The 24,837-nt window shown below is 45.4% G+C and overlaps 1 non-coding gene across 1 annotated transcript; it reads right to left on the reverse strand.

Moving 5' to 3' along the window:
- Nucleotides 1-20,367: 20,367 nt before the first annotated feature.
- Trnas-uga (transfer RNA serine (anticodon UGA)) lies at nucleotides 20,368-20,442 on the reverse strand. Its single transcript has one exon. It is a non-coding gene; the product is annotated as a tRNA-Ser (tRNA).
- Nucleotides 20,443-24,837: the final 4,395 nt, after the last annotated feature.

Below are 24,837 nucleotides of genomic sequence, written 5' to 3' on the forward strand. Positions count from 1 at the left end.
TCTTGTCCCACTTCATATCGCTCTGCAATGTTACGCCCAAATATTTAATCGACGTGACTGTGTCAAGCGCTACACTACTAGTGGAGTATTCAAACATTACGAGATTCTTTTTCCTCTTCATCTGCAGTAATTTACATTAATCTATATTTAGAGTTAGCGGCCATTCTTTACACCAATCACAAATCCTGCTCAAGTCATCTTGTATTCTCCTACAGTCACTCAACGACGACGCCTTCCCGTACACCACAGCACCATCAGCAAGCAGCCGCACATTGCTATCCACCCTACCCAAAAGATTATAAGCTTGAACACAGTTATTCAGTAATAATAGCACTGAGCCTTATGCACTGCAGAAAACACTGTGTATCACGGAAAGAAAATAACTTTATACTAACATTTATGGATCACATAAACATAAATATACCACCGCTGTGCACGCACCAGCGTTATACTAAGTACGAGGTTAACATACAAACATGCTACTTGTTAAGATGGTATACTCGGTCAAAATGGTATACTCAGTGATAAAACAACGCAGTAGGCTTTTACCAGAAATATTGACCCTTTGACAATGTGTCTAATAGTATATTTTAAATACGACAGTATGCCATCTTAGGCACTGTATAACATTAAATCACTTGATAATGGCAATTAAAGCCGAATCCATGATCGTGTAAATGTAACACTGCAAATGAAAAAAACCAGTCTATGACGGTACTGACTTTAAAGCAGTCTGGAAATGTCGCTCGACGCTAGTATTGCAACTGGCTTTTGCTGTCTTATTTATCTCATTGTCGACATTTCAGGGTCGCTACTGATTCTCCTCAATACCAATTCGCTTATGGAGATCTTTGTAGACTTCACAACTGTGACATGTATCCTTGTCATCCCTTTTACACCTTCAGAGAGGAAGGCAAAGGCATACGAATCTCAGTGTCAGATGCCTAGTGAAGCAGTGTAGAATTCAAACCAACCTCCGTGCCGAGCACAGATTTACCTGAAAGGCCTTCGGCGCGTAATTCTCTCCTATTACCGTTTAGTCCGTTTCTTATGTCCTCTTTCCTTCTTCAGTCATGCATGTTGCACTTCCAAAAGGACTTTTTTTAGAATGTTGTTTTCAATTTTGGTATGTTTACCGCTAATGTGTGTTACCCCTCAATATTTTCATGCATTTTCACTGTAACTTCAACCCATAATATGTGTTCAGTAAGTTCGTTTCATTCAATACGTCCGGCAATCCTTTGTTTTCACTGACAAAAGTAATATCGTTACTGAATCTCATCATCGATATCTTGTTGTCTTGAATTTTAATCAACGGGATAAGTACTATTCGTCTGACCAAGTTAGGGAATTATTAACGGTGCACATTGAAGGCGTACGTGGGAGACAATACTCGAGTCTGTTGCAAGTTTAACTAGCTATCCTCTTTATAGCCTTACAGTGGAGTTCCCTTTTTACGAACTGAAAGTTTTCTAGAGACATAGCCCGTGAAAATGAAATTTCGACAGGAAATGATGTAGAGGCGTAGAAGAATACGTACGTTCTGCGCAGAACTAAGGCGTAATCATACATGTCTTTCAGATCTTTCAAACTTGTAAACCATTCATTGTAAAGAAACGGAAGTGGCATCCTTCTCTTCTGTATGAGATGCACTTTTTCGCGTTAGTACCTTTCACCTTAAGTACTTCACAATATAACACCAAGAGCTGCTGCTGAAATTTCTCTATTTTGTTTGTATGTTTATGGACATTGTATGTTTGTATGTTTATGGACATTGCTAACCTCGAACTTAGTTTAACGCGGTGTTTGCACAACAGTGGAATATTATGTTTATGCGGTCCGTAAGTTTATGTGCCCAACATAAAGGCAGCAGGAAGGGAACCTCCAGGTAAAGAATACCGTGGCTGAAGGAAAGTAGCTTACCGCACACTTACCTCGGTTACATACATATAAAACAGAGTAAGTGTCGCAACACTTGAGATACTGAAATAATCATTTATTAAAATAGTGTGCATCAAAGTATTCTCAGCTTTTCCTTGGAGAGAAGGAGTGGCGCTGATGTAAAGTTCTGAACCTAATGTAACCCCACACTGTAGATGATTGCTAACTAATGTAACTGATGTTACGTACGGAGTGGGAAGAGTTTAAGTTCAGTCTGTAAATAAGTAAACGCTCTGACTACCACTTTTGCTTGTGTTCGACACTCAGCGTAAGCTTTACCACTACTGGAAATCGTCGGGCAGCTGTACAGCTGAAGAAATAGAACTGGGAAATGGAGCTACAGGAACTAATGAGAACTGTTCGATAATTCTCCGAGTGTCAGCGTGCACTCATTTAAATTTGCCTGACGCAACAAACCGTTCTGGCAGACGGCAGATGAATGGCCTATTTGAATGTAATATGCGAAGCATAAAGTAGTCCTAGTATGATAGCCTTCTAGGAGACGATGGACCATACCAAATTTGAGGCATTATGCTGTCACTGCCTTGTGTGTGATACCCTCTGAAGGTGGAGCAAGTTACCACGTTTGGCAGAGACACAACGTCCCTCCCCTGGGGGCTGGAAGGTGGGTTGGGGAAAGGGGGGGGGGGAAGAATATGAACTTGGGCTTAGTAGATTCTTTGCTTGCTGATGTGTGAGTATGGTGGTTGCAAGCATGTTGTTCCCCTGGCATCTGTCTGCAGTTCTGCGTGAAACCACATCAAAATCCATGGAGAGGGGAGGTGGGATACACGTTTAGGTAAACTTCGGTCGCGTCTATAGTCTCTACTGTGAAGTGAGGTGCGACGTCCTATGGCAGCCGGTCTTCGCCGGTTGTCTGCAGCTGGGCCCCGCTGCTGCAGCTAATGTCGGAATGGCTGCCGGGACATCGGTAAGTCCCCCAGGACGGCAGGTTGCACAGAAGTCTTCTGAATATCAGAAACGAAACAGCTTGGAATTCTGCCTATATATGCATGAGCGCATTGCTGCTGCCTCTGATTTTATGGCGTATAGCGACTATGTGAGATGTTGCTGTATTATAAATTACGAGTACCTTACCAAGCTACTGTGTGATTTTGCTTGATATTCAAAATTAGTTCCGAGACGTTGTAATGTGTACCAGTTAATTTATCTTAAAACACCTTTCGTCGACTGTGGTCGATACACGGGTTTCGATGCTCAGGCTGAGGATCCCCAGTGGTTTTAAAATCGACACTGATGTACGATGCTCCCACGCAGGCTGTCTGCAGGCGATTTTGCATCACGTAGAGTCGCTCTGTACTGCGAAAGGAATAGTTGTAAAACACTGACCTTAGTGTACTGTTGAATGAGCTATCTCATATATGACTTGAACATACCCACAAAAAAATTTACTGAATGTTTGTAGGTTTCTGGGTGTAATGGTGTATTTTTAAAGTGTGACATGCCATTTCCTTCGCAAGAAAAGTTTGAACTCTTGAGAAGAGAGTAGAATGCTTTTGTCGATAACTGTTTCTTTCGAAAAACTGTCAGTAGACAAGATCCTTGACAAGGCCTGAATTCCTTTTATACATAATCAGTGACACTGGTACCACAAAACGAAATTTTTAATATGAATCGATTACAGTGAGCCAGTAACTTCCTAAAAATGGAACACAAAAGTCGACGTGCAGGCATTGCCACCGAGAATGATGTTGTGAACGAGGTGAATGGCATTTTTGACATACGAAAGAGGCATTTAGCTGGCATGACTGCTGTATCATTATTAACATTTCTCCAGTAGCTAAGCCATCTGGCAATAAGTTCGATTTTCAGTTTGCCCCAGTGACTATGATGTAGCATTCGAAACACTTTGGATTTAAACATTTGTGGAATTATCACTCGTGTCTTTTTTGATTCTGTATGTAGTAGAATGTTACCATTGTAAACTATTGGCAGTATTATTTAATTTAAGCTTGATTTATCAGTTTTCTATTTAAAGATCACTCCGTCTGAACGTACTGTTTAATCTTACGTTCTTGAGCACTAGCTTCCGTATTAAATTAGAATTTAATGGGAAATTTTCCAAATTATCTTGACTAACTAAATTTAATGAAAACCATACGACTGCTAAGGAATGAAAATTTTTATTCTGCGTCATTTGCCGTTATGTAAGTAAATCTATATTTTCTTATTGTGTTGTGAATCTGAAAAGTATTTCATGGTAATAATCGGACAAAAGTAGTTCCCAGGACCGCAAACGTTCGGCTGTCCTGGAAGGAACCGTATAATTTTGTGCAAAGATATTCACTAAAGGCTTGTTATCTGTAAGGAGAATCAATCTGCAGCGCTAGATATATCTTTTTAACAGCAAAAATCGTTGCAAATTCTTCTTTTTCAGTTTCACTGTATCTCCTCTGAGCAACTACCAGTGTTTTTGACGGGAATGCTACTGGCCTTTTAAATCCATGTATTTAGTTTGGGGCTCCAATTCCGTGTTCTGACGCATGAGCTGCAATTGTCAATATTTTTGTGTCTTGAGACATTCGGCGTCGGGCCAATTTTGCTTTAATTTCTCGAATGCACGTTAGATTCACACTTCCAGATCCTTTTTTCTCTTTTGCATAGTAATTACTGAATTGTTTCGCTGATGGATGATGCATGTAGGACAAACGTCATCCAGTAATCTATTTGACCAAGTATGGCACGAAATAGCTTCAGGTGCATGGAAGACTAAGGTTCTTTAATTGCTTTAGGCATCAGCCCGATGCCATGAGCAGAAGTAAAGCGTCCTAAGTATTGCACTTCACGATGGAAGAATATGTGTTTCCCTTTACTACATTTTAAATTTGACGCTTGAAAAATTTTGAAAACAGTTTAGAAATTACATAAAATATCTTCCGTGAAGAAGCTTCCTATCTTTCTAAATAGCGTTGGAACAAACTTGGAGCATTGGCAATCACAAGTGGTAACAGACCGAACAGAGTATTTACAAAACTAAAGCTTTGCGTGTCATCAATCGAAGGTATTTGTTCGTGCCAATTTAGACATTAGCTCTTGTGTCTAATCTGGATAAGAATTAAAGATATATTGTGCATTTACTGTTGCTTTGAAGCAGCCACAGATCCGCGTATGTCATTTGGATTCTGTGCTATCGTGACTGGCATTGCTCAGAGAATACTGCTTATGGATTCTATAATACCACTCTGTAGAAGGAAGTCAAGTTCTTGATTGACTTTACCCTTCAACGCTAAAGAATATGACATAAATTGCAACATTTTGATACAGCCTCAAGGTTCCAAATGCTGTGTGCCCTGTCGTTTTCAATTTTACTTCTTGCCTCGGAAAAAAATCATAGTATTTTTGTAACAGTGCTTGCAACTTCTCAACTGGAACATCAATGGTCATCTCATTCGCTCCTTTATGAATGGTAAAGTCCAGTGAATTGCGTAAATAAAGGTCCAGAAAAACTGATGCTTTCTGAAAATAGACTTTTCTGAATGCAATGCAAGCAAGGGAAACTCCAGCATTGGTCATAGTAATTTGAAACCATTTTTTACTATTGCATATCCATTTCAATCACAGAGTGCAAAACTAACTCCAGTGGACTCTTATAGTTATGCACGAAATATAACGTCAAACATAGGTGTTCACAGTGAAGACCATGCCAACTAGTAGATAAGATTCCAATTCATTTGCAGTACTTGTGTGGTAGTGGTGCACAGATTTCCTAAAAAACAAGTAAAAAAAGTTTTGCAACACCCTGGTTCCCAGAACTCCTGAAGACAGACGTTCACTCTGAATATTATATCACAGACACAGTCCCTTTGACTGTTCAGAGCTGTCACTAAACCCGCCCAAAGATGTAAACAAACATGCCTGAGCAGCGCCTGTTAGACGGAAGGGTAGGGCAACCGATCATTTCCAGTCATTCCACCAGGAAGAAGGTACAAGACTTGTGTTGTCTGTAGTTTAACCCTGCCTAGACGATCAATACCGCGGTTCAATCGCATCCATATTATTACTGTGTGTGACGAACGGCTCTGAACAAGGGAAGTGTCCAGGCGTCTCGGAGTGAAACAAATGGAAGTTGTTCGGACATGGAGGAGACACACAGAGACAGGAACTATCGATGACATGCCTCGCTCAGGCCGCCCGTAGGGTACGACGGTAGTGGATGACAGCTACCTAAGGATTATGGCTCAGACTAATCCTGACAGCAACGCCACGATCTTCAATAATGCTTTTCGTGCAGCTACAGGATGTCGTGTTGTGACTCCAGCTGTGCGCAACATGTTGCATGAAGCGCAACTTCACTGTCGACGTCCATGGTGAGATCCATCTTTGCAACCATGGCACAATGCAGCGCGGTACAGATGGGCCCAAAAACATGCCGAGTGGAGCACTCAGGTTTGGTATCACGTTCTCTTCACCGATGAGCGTTGCTTATGCCTTCAGCCAGACAATAGTTGGAGAAGTGTTTGGAGGCAATCCGGTCAGGCTGAAAGCCTTAGATACACTGTACAACGAATGCAGCAAGGTGAAGGTTCCCTGATGTTTTCAGGTGGCACTATGTGGGGCCGATGTACGCCACTGGTGGCCATGAAAGGTGCCGTAACGGCTGCACGATACATGAACGACATCCTCTGACTGATAGTGCAACCATATCGGCAGCATATTGTCGAAGCATTCGTCTTCATGGATGACAATTTGCGCCCCCATCGTGCACATCTTGTCAATGACTTCCTTTAGGATAACGACATCGCTCGACTAGAGTGGCCAGCATGTTCTCCGGTTTTGAACCCTATCGAACATGCGTAGGATAGATTGAAAAGGGCTGTTTACGGGTGACATGACCCACCAACCACTATGGGGGATCTACGCCGAATCGGCATTGAGAAGTGAGACCATCTGGACCAACAGTGACCGATGAATTTGTGGGTAGTATGCCACGACGAATAGAGACTTGCATCAATGCAGGAGGACAGTAGGGGGACAACCTTCGTGTCAGGACACATTGTATTGTTGGCACATATATTCAAGATGGCGGCGATGACTTCATCCAGATGGCAGCATATAGACTTGGCAGCATCGCATTACGTCATCCAAGATGGCGGATTTTGGCGGGAAAATAGTCCAATTGTGCTATGTCCACTAACCTAATCTCCAGAAAAAATGGCGGGACGTTTGAATTTTGGCGGTAAAATAGTTCAATTGTGCTACGTCCACTAACCTAAGCCTCCAGAAGAAAAAATGCTGGAAGTTGGAATTTTGGCGGTAAAATAGTCCAATTCTGCTACATCACCTAACCTAAGCCTCCGGAAGAGAAAAAAATGGCGGGAAGTTTGAATTCCAACAGGATAATGGATGCAAAGGCCGTACTTGTCTTTATTATTATTATTGATTATCATTCATTAACAATCATTATCATTCATTATCATTCATTATCATTTATTAACATTCATAATCAATCATTATCATTCATAATCATTCATTATCTTTTATTGTTATTTATTATTATTGACCTGCCTCCACTAAAAAATTCACTCCAAATTCAAATTCCTACATGATAATGTCTGCAAAACCTTACTTTTGTTTATTATTATTCATTATCATTTTTTAACATTCATTATCATCCATTGTCATTTATTATCATTTATTATTATAGGCCTACCTCCACTAGAAAATTGCCGGCCGCGGTGGTCTAGCGGTTCTAGGCGCTCAGTCTGGAACCGCAGGACTGCTACGGTCGCAGGTTCGAAACCTGCCTCGGGCATGGATGTGTGTGATGTCCTTAGGTTAGTTAGGTTTAAGTAGTTCTAAGTTCTAGGGGACTGATGACCACAGACGTTAAGTCCCATAGTGCTCAGAGCCATTTGAACCATTTGAAGCACTAGAAAATTTCTCCAAATTCAAATTCCAACAGGTAATTCTCTCGAAAACTGTACTTCTATGTATTATTATCATTTACTATTTAGTCAAGATGTCCGATTTTCTCGGTGAGAAAGCCATTCTCCTTACATCCATAACAAAAATCTACCACAAGTTCAAATCCCCAACACCATAATTGATCACATGTATGAGCTTTCTCCGTCGCTTATCTTTTTTTTTTTTCACTGATAGCCTATTATAATCGCGTCAAATAATAAACTGCACTTATAGTAACGTAATTCACGTCCTTTGAATTTGCGGGGGGAGGGGACTGAAGACTTTCTTTCAAGCATTACGATCATCACTTGTTCTCAAACACAGTCAGACAACACATCTTTGATATCGCAGTGCAGTCACCACAACGTCCGCGCTCCAACTGAATTAGTTCAAACCCTCGCCACCCCCTGGCCAGCTCGCGGAGACACTGCCTACACCTGTCACATGAGGCGGGGGGCGAGCCCAGCAATTGCTCCCATGTCGTTAACATGTCTTCGCTGGACACGCTGGAACTTGTCGTGTTTGACGTCACAGCGGCCCATTGTCCGCTCACCACAAGTATTCGTCACCTCCACACGTTTCCCGCCAAAATTGTCTCCCTCCGAGCTTAATCACACAACGATCGGCCGTTTCCCTGCAACACTTTCGGCACTACGTTCAAACCTGTCGATGCCGACCTCACGCAGCCCTCTGCCACGTGTCCCCGTGCAAGCGACAACGCAGTGCTACACTTTTGGCGGCAAAGTTTGCTCAACAGTGGAATCCGCCATGACTATATAACAGCACCTTTGGACCGCACTAGAACACTCGCTTATTGACTCACTCTCACGCGCGCGTAATAACTGTACAATCGCTGCGCCGCCATCCCGCTTACGTGACACACCCTCCATACACGCGACGGACATAGCCTTCTGTAGATACCTGGAAAATGACTCTTTATTTCAGACATTACGATCATGCAGGTGTGTCCCAACTGACTTCTCCATGCTCACACAGCGAAACTCCTGAGCGCAGCTGACGTACGCGCGGCCAGCTCAGCTCGCTCCCTGGCCCGCTGACGTCAAGCACACCCCCATGGCCAGCGCGCCAGGGAGACTCCGGCGAGCGGCGCCTGAGGGTCCAGCCACAAACGGTCGGCCGCGCCCGCGAGCACTTTACATGGATACGATGTTTCCTGTCGACCGCGTGCCGTACAAAGGATACGTTTGGCGGCACAGTTTGACCGACAGTGGAGTCCACCATCACCATATAACAGCGCGTTTGCTCGTCGCGAGAACGCCTGCTAAATCACTCTCACCACCCCGCTATATTAAATATTTCCATTACCAATTTCATATACGTATGTAAACGTGTTCAACTCCCTAATTTCAACTACTTTTCGAGGACCAGAACGCCACCTCCTCCTCCTAGGAACCAGCGCCAAGTTTGAAATCAGCCAGTAAACAAAGCTCACTTGCGCTTCCGCCACCAACCTAAGAAAATTGTTTCAAACCAAGCCACCAGCACTCAACCTATTCCTACACGTTTCTGGTAAACAGACACACCCTGAACTAGGTCCACGGACCGAGGAACGAATTTACTTTATTTAGGAATGGAGTATATATATCACACAGACATGTCCCACATCATACAGACCTGCAAAACACTCCTGTATAACTCATTTATAATGTTCTAGACCCACGCTTGCTAATTGTAAACAGTTAAAAATAACTCATAGTACAGCCTACAGACATACGAACCGCTCGTAAAGAATGCAAAACATTTACTTCCAAATAGCCAAACAACTGCTAATTTTCGCAAATAATTTCAGTGCATAAGCTGATGGAAGGAGGAACGAATGTACTTTATTTATTTGCTACATATCTTTTTCAAACTTTTACTTCCAATAGGTTTCGATGAGTAAGGCTGACATAAGACAGTTTCTGAACTCCAGTAGTGCACTGCACTTGGCAACACAACCACACCCATCAAGATATTCATGCCATTACTGACCTGATACTTCTCTACAGATAAATTTGTCCAGTTATTTTTTTACTCACTCACATTCTGACTAGATTGCCGTTATTGCGCAGAAACAGCTCAGACAGCGCTGTGCTGCTCGGGGAAAAGGAAATGCTGCACTCTATTTATTTGGAACCCTTTTATTTAGTCGTAGAGTATATTTGTCACAAAACACACGCACTGATCCGACTGTGGTCATCTGACACAGGCCACAAACACGTAAAATACTCCTAATTTCACTACACAATACCAAACAGCTCTTAAAAAAAGCAGTACACAATTACAGCAGACGAGCTCTGTACTCTTAAACTCTCCAAATAAAGCACCGCACAGTGCACAGACATGCTCGCAAAATAGTCCAACCGACGCGCCCTAACACCACCAGCTGCCAAACTGACCAAAAGTCTCTGCTCGGCCTCCCCCAAACATGACCTCAACACAGTCGCATTCGCACCTGTCACCGGAGAAATTGATATCGCCTATGCGCCTTAGATTACGCTCCAAGGCAGGCAGCGCGCGCTGCGGTCGGCGGGGAAGGGGATTCCAGGGTCTCCAGCCAAGTTCATCTTCCGAGCGCTCATGAAAGCCGACACATGTGAAACTTGTACTGTCCTTCTCATGTATACCTCCGGCGTCTCAGGTCTGGACCTGCCTTCACGTCTATTGTCAGAATAGCTCATGGCTCGTTGGCACACACGATTAACGCGGCCGGGAAAACATTTACTACTCGCATGCAACCGAGATGGTGACGGGAAAACCAATCACTCTGATCTGCGCTGCAGGCGCGTGTAATCATTGAGAACACTGTATTTATTTTTTCGAACAACTTATTTAACCATACAGTGCTATCACAAAACACCCACCCAGATGTGCCCTGGGCCATGTTGCACAGGCCACACACATGCACCCAATCATAATTTCAGTACACACTATAGCAAACTGCTACTAAATAATACGCTCAGTACTCGTAAACTATCCTCATAGCGCATAGCAGAACCTGCAGATCCGCTCGCAAAATAACTGAGCAGACGTGCGCAGGTACCCCCCACTGCGCACCGTGCCCACAGGATCATGAAGTCACCCATCCGTCTGATTTCAGACCTCGCACAGCACCTGCTCGGCTTCCACAAGCGTGAGTTGGCGCGGTCAACGCACTCGTCAGCGGTCAAAGCACACACATACGTCCGTCCAGGACCGCGATCCTGAGCCGCGACCACCGAACGCGGGTGACAGTCAACTTTATATCAACGTAGCATAATTATCGAAGCACAGCCTCCATACGCTAGTCACATCATAGCGGCACATGTCTTTACCTCCTATGACCCGGTGGCACACTGCACATTGCTCCTCACAAGACATTACACGGCCCTTTAACAAAACATAACTACACATCCCTGCTCTCGCCTCGTCGCATGACCAGCCATCTAAAATCCTTCTCAATATTATTCCTACTTTACAACTTTTTTAAAATATGAAATCTAATTTACACCTCCGGACGTAACGCGTGTTTGGTCCACCCGCGAACCCCATCACGGGCTGATTTCAAACTTGGCGCTGGTTCCTAGGAGGAGGAGGTGGCGTTCTGGTCCTCGAAAAGTAGTTGAAATTAGGGAGTTGAACACGTTTGCATACGTATATGAAATTGGTAATGGAAATATTTAATATAGCGGGGTGGTGAGAGTGAATTAGCAGGCGTTCTCGCGACGCGCAAACGCGCTGTTATATGGTGATGGTGGATTCCACTGTCGGTCAAACTGTGCCGCCAAACGTATCCTTTGTACGGCACGCGGTCGACAGGAAACATCGTATCCATGTAAAGTGCTCGCGGGCGCGGCCGACCGTTTGTGGCTGGACCCTCAGGCGCCGCTCGCCGGAGTCTACCTGGCGCGCTGGCCATGGGGGTGTGCTTGACGTCAGCGGGCCAGGGAGCGAGCTGAGCTGGCCGCGCGTACGTCAGCTGCGCTCAGGAGTTTCGCTGTGTGAGCATGGAGAAGTCAGTTGGGACACACCTGCATGACCGTAATGTCTGAAATAAAGAGTCATTTTCCAGGTATCTACAGAAGGCTATGTCCGTCGCGTGTATGGAGGGTGTGTGACGTAAGCGGGATGGCGGCGCAGCGATTGTACAGTTAATACGCGCGCGTGAGAGTGAGTCAATTAGCGGGTGTTCTAGTGCGGTCGAAAGGTGCTGTTATATAGTCATGGCGGATTCCACTGTTGAGCAAACTTTGCCGCCAAAAGTGTAGCACTGCGTTCTCGCTTGCACGGGGACACGTGGCAGAGGGCTGTGTGAGGTCGGCATCGACAGGTTTGAACGTAGTGCCGGAAGTGTTGCAGGGAAACGGCCGACCGTTGTGTGATTAAGCTCGGAGGGAGACAATTGTGGCGGGAAACGTGTGGAGGTGACGAATACATGTGGTGAGCGGACAAGGGGCCGCTGTGACGTCAAACTCGACAAGTTGCAGCGTGTCCAGCGAAGACATGTTAACGACATGGGAGCAATTGTTGGGCTCGCCCCCCGCCTCATGTGACAGGTGTAGGCAGTGTCTCCGCGCGCTCGCCAGGGGGTGGCGAGGGTTTGAACTAATTCAGTTGGAGCGCGGACGTTGTGGTGACTGCACTGCGATATCAAAGATGTGTTGGCTGACTGTGTTGGAGAACAAGTGATGACCGTACTGCTTGAAAGAAAGTCTTCAGTCCCTTCCCCCTGCAAATTCAAAGGACGTGAATTACGTTACTATAAGTGCCGTTTATTATTTGACGCGATTAGAATAGGCTATCAGTGAAAAAAAAAGATAAGTGACAGAGAAAGCTCGTACATGTGATCAATTATGGTGTTGGGGATTTGAACTTGTGATAGATTTTTGTTATGGATGTAAGGAGAATGGCTTTCTCACCGATAAAATCGGACATCTTGAATAAATAATAAATGATAATAATACATAAAATTACAGTTTTCGAGAGAATTACCTGTTGGAATTTGAATTTGGCGTAATTTTCTAGTGGAGGTAGGCCTATAATAATAAATGATAATGAATGATAATAAATGATAATAAATGATAATAAATGACACTGGATCATAATGAATGTTAATAAATGCTAACGAGTAATGATAAACAAAAGTAAGGTTTTGCATCCATTATCGTGTAGGAATTTGTATTTGGAGGGAATTTTCTAGTGGACGAATGTCAATAATAATAAATAATAATAAATGATAATAAATAACAATAATTGATAAAGAATGATAATGAATGATAATGAATGTTAATATATGATAATGAATGATAATGAATGATAATGAATGTTAAAGAATGATAATCAATATTAATAATAAAGAAAAGTACGGTCTTTGCATGCATTATCCTGTTGGAATTCAAACTTCCCCCCATTTTTTTTCTCTTCTGCAGGCTTAGGTTAGTGGACGTAGCACAATTGTACTACTTTACCGCAAAAATTCAAACTTCCCGCCATTTTTTCTGGAGATTAGGTTAGTGGACGTAGCACAATTGGACAATTTTCCCGCCAAAATCCGCCAACTTGGATGCGTAATGCGATGTTGCCAAGTCTACATGCCTCCATCTTGGATGACGTCATCGCCGCCATCTTGAATAAATTTGGCAACAGTGCAACGTGCCCTGACACGAAAGTTGTCCTCCTACTGAGGACGTGCTATTGCTTATTAGAGGTACCGGTGTGTACAGCAGTCTGGACCACAACCTCTGAAGGTCTCGCTGTATAGTTGTCCGACATGCAATGTGTGTTTTTCAATAGCAATAAAAATGGCGGAGATGATGTTTACATTGATCTCTGTTCCAGTTTTCTCTACTGGTTCTGGAACTCTCGGAACCAGGGTGATGAAAATCTTTTTTTGGTGTGTGCAGAATCCAGTCTCAATAATTATGAATGTAGTGTGTTTGGTAAAAAGCTTGTATTCAATATCCAAAAAGAATTGACCTTTGACTAATATGTGTTGGCCTCGTGGTCATAACTACTTGTATATCCGTGGATTAATTATGGAAAATAAGGAACCAGTGTCAATTTGAAATTTTAATAGCACTTGGTTTCTGTGGTGTGTTATAGATAAATCTCTGAAAAGCTCGGATTCACCATACATTTTTATCTTGAAAGTATATTGATTTGTGTATGGTCGTTGTGAACGTCCATTGAATTTTGTTATTGACCAGTTTGGTATATTTGAGTTTCTTGTTTCACTGTCCGATTTGTTTGATGTATCATTCTTCTCATCGATTACCTTACTTGTGATAATCATTAGACTATGTGTATCCAAAGAGATAATGCTCTACTTTGTCGTTGATGTATCATCGTATGCACAAAATTCAACAAGTGAAAATCTATTTATGGAATGTAGATTCAGGATTGGTCCTTGCAAGCCCTGTGGCTTGTGTGTACGGTAGTGCTTACCTTGTGGACCCCCCTGATGCCTATGCACCGTGAAGACGGTATCGTCTGCATCCTGGAGCGCATCAACGGATACCACCGTGTGCTAATGTGCCCACAGTCTTGCAGAGAAGGGTTAATTAACCTACACTGGTATTTCTGTAATTTATTGTCTGGCTGGTGCATAATCAGCGTATCTCCAATGAGAGAATCTATCTGAAATTTACACTCCCTAATTAAGCCTTGCATTTGGGATATCTACTCTTTTCATAACACTGATTCGAATTATTAAAACATCGAAAAAATCTATGTCCTACGGCCGCAAGGAATAATTGATTCCGGTTTATCTTTTATTTCTAAATATGACAGAGCCACTAGATCGACACTGGACATATTTTTTCGCTATTGAAATACGTCAGGGGCTGATTAGCATAAGAACAGCTTTTTGTTCAACACCACCTGACGCCTGATGCTTGGTAGAATGTTGTTCCAGTCTGGAGATATATTTCGGCCAAACTGCAATATCTTTCTCAACACATATAATGGTGATGGTGGCATCTTCAAAGTTTCTGGGCCATGTTATTTCTCAGCTCTTAGCGGATCAGCCATGCCGAAAGCTGCTGTAGCGTTGCCGGAAGAATTTATGAAAGCACCGTCATAGGCTGCAGTTGCTGTGGTTGGGCCATGTTTGAACTCAGACCAGTACGGAAAATAAACTTAAATGAGATTAGGATTGCACACACAGATGAGATTCAGATCGCAAAGCCACGCTCTAAATTAAGAGAGTGGCAGAAAACGGAAACCGTTCTCATCCAAAATTTGTTTGAAAATTTGATGTACTGGCCTATGTCCTTCCTTAAATCCCCCTGAAATTTCGCTTCCAGTTTTGGTGGGATTTCTCTGTCGCCAATTTACGTTATTCGGAGGACTTCTTCTCTTCGGCAATTTACACTCCTGGAAATTGAAATAAGAACACCGTGAATTCATTGTCCCAGGAAGGGGAAACTTTATTGACACATTCCTGGGGTCAGATACATCACATGATCACACTGACAGAACCACAGGCACATAGACACAGGCAACAGAGCATGCACAATGTCGGCACTATTACAGTGTATATCCACCTTTCGCAGCAATGCAGGCTGCTATTCTCCCATGGAGACGATCGTAGAGATGCTGGATGTAGTCCTGTGGAACGGCTTGCCATGCCATTTCCACCTGGCGCCTCAGCTGGACCAGCGTTCGTGCTGGACGTGCAGACCGCGTGAGACGACGCTTCATCCAGTCCCAAACATGCTCAATGGGGGACAGATCCGGAGATCTTGCTGGCCAGGGTAGTTGACTTACACCTTCTAGAGCACGTTGGGTGGCACGGGACACATGCGGACGTGCATTGTCCTGTTGGAACAGCAAGTTCCCTTGCCGGTCTAGGAATGGTAGAACGATGGGTTCGATGACGGTTTGGATGTACCGTGCACTATTCAGTGTCCCCTCGACGATCACCAGTGGTGTACGGCCAGTGTAGGAGATCGCTCCCCACACCATGATGCCGGGTGTTGGCCCTGTGTGCCTCGGTCGTATGCAGTCCTGATTGTGGCGCTCACCTGCACGGCGCCAAACACGCATACGACCATCATTGGCACCAAGGCAGAAGCGACTCTCATCGCTGAAGACGACACGTCTCCATTCGTCCCTCCATTCACGCCTGTCGCGACACCACTGGAGGCGGGCTGCACGATGTTGGGGCGTGAGCGGAAGACGGCCTAACGGTGTGCGGGACCGTAGCCCAGCTTCATGGAGACGGTTGCGAATGGTCCTCGCCGATACCCCAGGAGCAACAGTGTCCCTAATTTGCTGGGAAGTGGCGGTGCGGTCCCCTAGGGCACTGCGTAGGATCCTACGGTCTTGGCGTGCATCCGTGCGTCGCTGCGGTCCGGTCCCAGGTCGACGGGCACGTGCACCTTCCGCCGACCACTGGCGACAACATCGATGTACTGTGGAGACCTCACGCCCCACGTGTTGAGCGATTCGGCGGTACGTCCACCCGGCCTCCCGCATGCCCACTATACGCCCTCGCTCAAAGTCCGTCAACTGCACATACGGTTCACGTCCACGCTGTCGCGGCATGCTACCAGTGTTAAAGACTGCGATGGAGCTCCGTATGCCACGGCAAACTGGCTGACACTGACGGCGGCGGTGCACAAATGCTGCGCAGCTAGCGCCATTCGACGGCCAACACCGCGGTTCCTGGTGTGTCCGCTGTGCCGTGCGTGTGATCATTGCTTGTACAGCCCTCTCGCAGTGTCCGGAGCAAGTATGGTGGGTCTGACACACCGGTGTCAATGTGTTCTTTTTTCCATTTCCAGGAGTGTATTTACAACTAGTAAAACGTTTCCTCATCTTTTTCCTTGTCGCCATGTAAATATGGCTGGAATAATCTGAAACTCCCCATCGCCAGTTATGTTGTGTTCAACCTGTAGCTGAGGTGCTCTACTTGAACGCGGTAGGATGCGAAACCCCAACCATAAATTTGCATGTGTATAAGAAAGTGGCCTTCTGCATAGTTAGCATGGTTACATCACATGGAGCATTTTGATTTCGTCGACAGCAGACGCCGCCACAGCTATCGACACCACCACAGGCAGAAATAGCTGCTGGTGATGAATGGCCTATCTCAATGTCTTATCTGAATGGCTTACAATGAAGTATAAAGCAGTTCCTGGTACAAGCACTACCTATCATACCATACGTGACGCGCTACTGTGTTTTATTTCTTAGAGTTTAGTGGTGACTGAATATAACGTTGTGTACCTTATCTGGACGAGATACAACACTGATCAAACCTCTTCTACCTGCAATGCTTATCGGGGCGCGCAAAATTAATGGACCAGAGTGGCCGAGCGGTTCTTGGCGCCACAGTCTGGAACCGCGTGACTGCTACGTTCGCAGGTTCGAATCCTGCCTCGGGCATGGATGTGTGTGATGTTCATAGGTTAGTTAGGTTTAAGTAGTTCTAAGTTCTAGGGGACTGATGACATCAGAAGTTAAGTCCCATGGTGCTCAGGGCCATTTGAACCAAAATTAATGATTTAGAAGAAAATGTACTTAGATAAAATTGTGCTGTGCACGTACATCAACAAGACACGTTGAAAATACTGATGAATTTGTCTGTGGGCGTTTTATTGATATGAATATGAAGAAATGCTGCTGGCTTTACTCTCGTGGATTTCAAAGTGACATTTGGCACTGTTATTTGATGACGTGAATCTTTCTTACACCGATATAATTTAAGTAGTGTCATTCTGACAAGCGTTCTTCAGAGAATACATCAGTAACAGCGTCGTTGCACAAACCCTCGACAGCAGACGGAGTAGTTTTTTAATGTGTTGAGTTCTGTGTGCAAGGCAGCCTTCAATCCAGTAGCAAACGTGTTCCGATACTCGCCAATTTCGTATTTCTTACGCTAGATGTCAGTGTGGGACGGTGTCAAATGCCTTCCTGGAGTCAAGACCACGGCATCAACCTGGTACCCATCGCTTAATGGAGGAATAGAGTGGATTGAGTTTAGCAAGATCTCTGTTTGAGGAATCGACTTTGATTTTCATTGCTGAAATTTTCGTTCTCCAAAAACATCATAAATCTATTTTTATAGTAAAGAGTTATGATGTTTCAATAATTCTAAAACAGATTATCACCGATATAGATCTATAATTATGTCCATCTTTCCTAGGGCCCCTGTGTTTTTCTCCAGTCCTAAGGTACCATACCTTGCTCCAACGAACTACGATAAACTGCTGCTAGGACAGTAAGTTCTTTCCTACAATCTTTGTAGAATCTGACAGGTGTCTCACTCCGGTCCTGATGCCTTTCCTTCTCTACATGTACTTCTACGCGATTACTCTGCTATTCACGATAAAGTGCCTGGCAGAGGGTACAATGAACCACCTTCATGCTGTCTCTCAACCGTTCCATTCTCGAACGGCACGCGGGAAAAACGAGCTCTTAAATTTTTCTGTGCGAGCCCTGATTTCTCTTATTTTATCGTGATGATCATTTCTCTGTATGTAGGTGGGTGCCAACAGAATGTTGTCGCAGTCGGAGGAGAAAACTGGTGATTGAAATTTCATGAGAAGATCCCATCGCAACGAAAAACGCCTTTGTTCTAATGACTGCCACTCCAATTCACGCATCATGTCTGTGACGCCATCTCCCCTATTTCGCGATAATAGAAAACTAGCTGCCTTTCTTTGTACTTTTTCGATGTCATCCGTCACTCCCACTTGATGCGGATCCCACACCGCACACCAGTACTCCACTATAGTGCAGACAAGCGTAGTGTAAGCAGTCTCTATGGTATTCCTGTTGCACCTTGTAAGTGTTCCGCCGATGAATCGCAGTCATTGGTTTGCGCTACCCACAACATTATCTATGTGATCGTTCCGTACTGTCTCACATCGGGTTCCCCTAAATGGCAGGCAGCACGGCATAACAGCCACGCTATGAGGGAAACAAACCAACAGCCAAACAGGCGAAGACTTCAGGTGAATACGCCGAAGATTCCAGTCGATTATTAGGAACCTTTCCTTGCAGAGGTCGCCGCGACATATCCGGCCACGGATTCCTACACCGGGTTTCTATTGGCTCCAGCTCACTATATAGGCCCGGCGGGTCGAAGGCAGACCAGTGTTCGTCCGCTGCTAATGGCAACCGCCATAGCAGAGTCTCCGAGAGGATATCACCGAAGGCGCTGTACTGCACCGCCGATCGAAGTACCAGCCGACCGAGAGGAACAACATCTCTGGCTAGATCGACGGACGTCTACATCTATTGTACAGGCAGCTATTGTATTGTAGAAGAAGTTACGTTCAATAAACTGTAGGAGAACACAACACGTTCCAATTTAGGTTATTTGTAATTGTAATCCCTAAGTATTTAGTTGAATTTACAGCCCTCAGATTTGTGTGACTTATAGCGTAATCTAAATTTAACTGATTTATTTTACGGCTCAAGTGAATAACTTCGCACTTTTCTTTATTAAGGGTCAATTGTCACTGTTCGCACCATACAGATATCTAAATCATCACTTCTCGGTGATGCTGCACAATTTATGGATGACAACGGTACCACGTCTACTGAAGTACGGTGTGGATTTACCGTACTACTAAATGTGCCACACCAAGAACACAACAAACTACTTCGAAGACGAGCAGTGCCTGGAAAGGGCCGTGAACCCAAAATAAAACACCTTGCGTCGCCTGCCGCTGTAAGGAGGGGCCGAGGAAGCCGGGCAATTCGAGATCCGGCAGGAGAGCGGCGTAGGCGAGATGGGAGCAGTAACCGTTATTTCCGGAGATAAGGCGGCCGCGCCGCAGAAATAAAACTATCAGCGAGGGCCACCCATAATGCGGCGGGTGCTGGGGGCAGACCGGCCACCGGCGCGCCGTGGCAGAGCAGTGCTGCGGGCCGGCGGCGAATTTCTCCAGGGGACTCGCCACGCCGTTATAAAACCACTGTGCGGCCCACGCCCGGGCAGTCGAGCGTCCAGAGGCTGGAAACGATGTAGGCAGTAACTGCTTCACGTGCACCAACCAAATGGAGTGTTAGGCGAGCCAAGAAGGCTACCATGCAGGGATCTACGCAAGTGTTGTCCGTTAAAAATTACTTTGGGATTGAGAGCTACGAGGGAAGTAGAGGTGGTGAGACTCACGAGGGAGGTATCGCACGCGTTCAGCCAAATCCACATCTGTCACCATTGTCGCCACTATGACACTGCTTGTGCTATGCGGAATTTCGAGGCAGCTCGCTGCCAAATCAAATAGCTCGGAGCACTATGGGACTTAACATCTGTGGTCATCAGTCCCCTAGAACTTAGAACTACTTAAACCTAACTAACCTAAGGATATACCACACATCCATGCCCGAGGCAGGATTCGAACCTGCGACCGTAGCGGTCACGCGGTTCCAGACTGAAGCGCCTAGAACGGCACGGTCAAGCTCGCTTCCCTTTGCAATTATTTGTTGAGCGTTGAAATACTGGAAAGAGATTTTCACTCTGCAGCGGAGTGTGCACTGATATGAAACTTCCTGGCAGATTAAAACTGTGTGCCGGACCGAGACTCGAACTCGGGACCTTTGCCTTTCACGGGCAAGTGCTCTACCAACTGAGCTACCCAAGCACGACTCACGCCCCGTCCTCACAGCTTTAATTCCGCCAGTACCTCGTCTCGTACCTTCCAAACTTTACAGAAGCTCTCCTGCGAACCTTGCAGGACTAGCACTCCTGAAAGAAAGGATATTGCGGAGACATGGTTTAGCCACAGCCTGGGGGATGTTTCCAAAAAATTGTTCAAATGGCTCTCAGCACTATGGGACTGAACATCTGAGGTCATCAGTCCCCTAGAACTTAGAACTACTTAAACCTAACGAACCTAAGGACATCATACACATCCATGTCCGAGGCAGGATTCGAACCTGCTACCGTAGCGGTCGCGCGGTTCCAAACTGAAGCTCCTAGAACCGCTCGGCCACACTGGCGGTCGGGGACGTTTCCAGAATGAGATTTTAGTCTGCCAGGAAGTTTCAATATCAGCGCACACTCCGCTAGAGAGTGAAAATGTCATTCGGAAACATCCCTCAGGCTGTGGCTAAGCCATGTCTCTGCAATATCCTTTCTTTCAGGAGTGCTAGTCCTGCGAGGTTCGCAGGAGTGCTGCTGTCAAGTTTGGAAGGTAGGAGGCGAGGTACTGGCAGAAGTAAAGCTGTGAGGACGGGGCGTGAGTCGTGCTTGGGTAGCTCAGTTGGTAGAGCAGTTGCCCGCGAAAGGCAAAGTTCCCGAGGTCGAGTCTCGGTCCGACACACAGTTTTAATCTGCCAGGAAGTTTCGTTGAAGCACTTTTTGTTCTTAATTTTTCTTTTCATACAGTAGAGATACACCGTCAACTATTGTTCTTGTTAACATTTTATCTATAGTTAGGGCTACTATTGTTTATTTTGTGTTAGAGATAATGTACAATGTCGGAAGCTAACTCGTAAAAAGTTGTTAGACGATATGATCGACATCATTACCTTGGCCGCGGGGATTTCCAAACGAGGTCATTCGAGATAAACAGATTTTGTGCCTTACGTTCGAACACCAAAAGTTATTGTTCTTCTTTATGGACCCTATCCTTCTCTTGTTCTTTACAGTTTGTCTTTTACGGCAAAGTCAACTTTCAAGATAACTGGCTGTACCTTCGGAACTCCAAATCGTGTGTTGAATATAAATAGCTGGACATTATGGATCTCCTTATACCCAATATACAAAATAGAAAGCTCTCAAAAACATATGGGCATACGGACATTAGGCTGTCACCGTGTCACTACCATGTCAACCCAGGTGAAATAATACCTAGTAGATAGATCTTAAAACTTCATTGTTCACAGAACTTGTTCGACGATGTGATGGTAATATCCGGCGTAACCCAAGAAAGTGTGGTAGGATCATTACTTGTTTTTTTGAGTCATCAGTCTTTTCACTGGTTTGCTGCCGCCCGCCACGAATTCCTCTCCTGTGCCAACATCTTCAAAGCAAAGTAGCACTTGCAACCAACGTCCTCAATTATTTGCTGCATGTTTTCCAATCTCTTTCTTCCTTTACAGTTTCTACGCTCTATAGCTCCCTGAAGTTCTATTGAAGTTATTTCCTGATGTCTTAACAGATGCCGGCCGCGGTGGTCTAGCGGTTCTAGGCGCGCAGTCCGGAACCGCGCGACTGCTACGGTCGCAGGTTCGAATCCTGCCTCGGGCATGGATGTGTGTGATGTCCTTAGGTTAGTTAGGTTTAAGTAGTTCTAAGTTCTAGGGGACTGATGACCATAGATGTTAAGTCCCATAGTGCTCAGAGCCATTTGAACCATTTGAATCTTAACAGATGTCCTATCATCTTGTCCCATCTCCTTGTCAGTGTTTTCCTTATTTTCCTTTCCTCTCTGCTTTTGCGCAGAATCTCCACATTCCTCACCTTAGTAGTCCACCTGATATTCAACATTCGTCCGTAGCACCACATCTCTAATGCTTCAATTCTCTTCTGGTCCGGTTTTCACATAATCCTTGTTTCACTACAATACAATGCTGTGCGTCAAACATTCATTCTCAAAAATTTCTTCCTCAAAATTAGGCCTAAGTTCGATACCAGTAGAATTTTCTTCACCAGGAGTGTCCTTTTTGCCGGTACTAATCTGCTTTTAATGTCCTCCTTTCTATGTCCGTCATTGGTTATTTTGCTGCCTAGATAGTGTAATTTATGCTTCGTGGCCATCAATCCTACTGTTATGATCCCCACAACATTTTATATCTGTTCTTTTCAATTTAAGCTAATCGTAATTGTAATTCCTAGATATCCAGCTAAATTTATGGCCTTTAGATTTGATTTATTGTGTAAACGAAGTTTAACGGATTGCTTTTAGTACTTATGTGGGTGACCTCAAGGTTTTCATTATTTGGTGTCAAATGCCTATTTCCGCACCCTACAGATATTTCTTTAAACTAGATCTGCAATTTTTTTTTGATCTTCTGATGACTTTACTACACTCCTGGAAATGGAAAAAAGAACACATTGACACCGGTGTGTCAGACCCACCATACTTGCTCCGGACACTGCGAGAGGGCTGTACAAGCAATGATCACACGCACGGCACAGCGGACACACCAGGACCCGCGGTGTTGGCCGTCGAATGGCGCTAGCTGCGCAGCATTTGTGCACCGCCGCCGTCAGTGTCAGCCAGTTTGCCGTGGAATACGGAGCTCCATCGCAGTCTTTAACACTGGTAGCATGCCGCGACAGCGTGGACGTGAACCGTATGTGCAGTTGACGGACTTTGAGCGAGGGCGTATAGTGGGCATGCGGGAGGCCGGGTGGACGTACCGCCGAATTGCTCAACACGTGGGGCGTGAGGTCTCCACAGTACATCGATGTTGTCGCCAGTGGTCGGCGGAAGGTGCACGTGCCCGTCGACCTGGGACCGGACCGCAGCGACGCACGGATGCACGCCAAGACCGTAGGATCCTACGCAGTGCCCTAGGGGACCGCACCGCCACTTCCCAGCAAATTAGGGACACTGTTGCTCCTGGGGTATCGGCGAGGACCATTCGCAACCGTCTCCATGAAGCTGGGCTACGGTCCCGCACACTGTTAGGCCATCTTCCGCTCACGCCCCAACATCGTGCAGCCCGCCTCCAGTGGTGTCGCGACAGGCGTGAATGGAGGGACGAATGGAGACGTGTCGTCTTCAGCGATGAGAGTCGCTTCTGCCTTGGTGCCAATGATGGTCGTATGCGTGTTTGGCGCCGTGCAGGTGAGCGCCACAATCAGGACTGCATACGACCGAGGCACACAGGGCCAACACCCGGCATCATTGTGTGGGGAGCGAGCTCCTACACTGGCCGTACACCACTGGTGATCGTCGAGGGGACACTGAATAGTGCACGGTACATCCAAACCGTCATCGAACCCATCGTTCTACCATTCCTAGACCGGCAAGGGAACTTGCTGTTCCAACAGGACAATGCACGTCCGCATGTATCCCGTGCCACCCAACGTGCTCCAGAAGGTGTAAGTCAACTACCCTGGCCAGCAAGATCTCCGGATCTGTCCCCCATTGAGCATGTTTGGGACTGGATGAAGCGTCGTCTCACGCGGTCTGCACGTCCGGCACGAACGCTGGTCCAACTGAGGCGCCAGGTGGAAATGGCATGGCAAGCCGTTCCACAGGACTACATCCAGCATCTCTACGATCGTCTCCATGGGAGAATAGCAGCCTGCATTGCTGCGAAAGGCGGATATACACTGTACTAGTGCCGACATTGTGCATGCTCTGTTGCCTGTGTCTATGTGCCTGTGGTTCTGTCAGTGTGATCATGTGATGTATCTGACCCCAGGAATGTGTCAATAAAGTTTCCCCTTCCTGGGACAATGAATTCACGGTGTTCTTATTTCAATTTCCAGGAGTGTAGATCATAGCATCAATTGCAAGCAAAAGGTTGCACAAATTGTCTCCTAAATCGTTTATATATATAAGGAACAGCAGAGGTCCCATAACACTATCTTAGGCTCGTCAGAAGCCACTTCCGATTTACTCGATGGCTTTCCGTCAGTTACTACGAAATGTGACCCCTCTGACAGGAGATCACGAATCCACTAACATAAGCACTCAATTTCCTACAAGCTGCTTGTGTGAAATGGAGTCAAAAGCCTTCCGGAAATCGAGAAATACAGAATCAATCTGAAATCCCTTGTCAATAACACTCAGTACTTCGTGTGAGTAAAGAGCTAGTTGTGTTTCACAAGAACGGCGTTTTCTAATCCGAGTTGACTGTTTATCAATAGACCGTTCTCTTTGAGGTAATTCATAATGGTCGAACACTACATATTTTCCAAAATCCTACTGCCCTGTAATTTCGCGGATTACACTTACTACCTTTCTTGAATATTGCTGTGACGTGTTGAACCTCCCAGTCTTCGGGTACGAATCTTTCGTCGAGCTAGCGGTTGTATATCATTCTTAAGTATAGAGGCATTGCATCAGCATACTTTCA

The sequence above is a fragment of the Schistocerca nitens genome, chromosome 5, assembly GCF_023898315.1.
Source record: "Schistocerca nitens isolate TAMUIC-IGC-003100 chromosome 5, iqSchNite1.1, whole genome shotgun sequence".
Lineage (NCBI taxonomy): Eukaryota > Metazoa > Arthropoda > Insecta > Orthoptera > Acrididae > Schistocerca > Schistocerca nitens.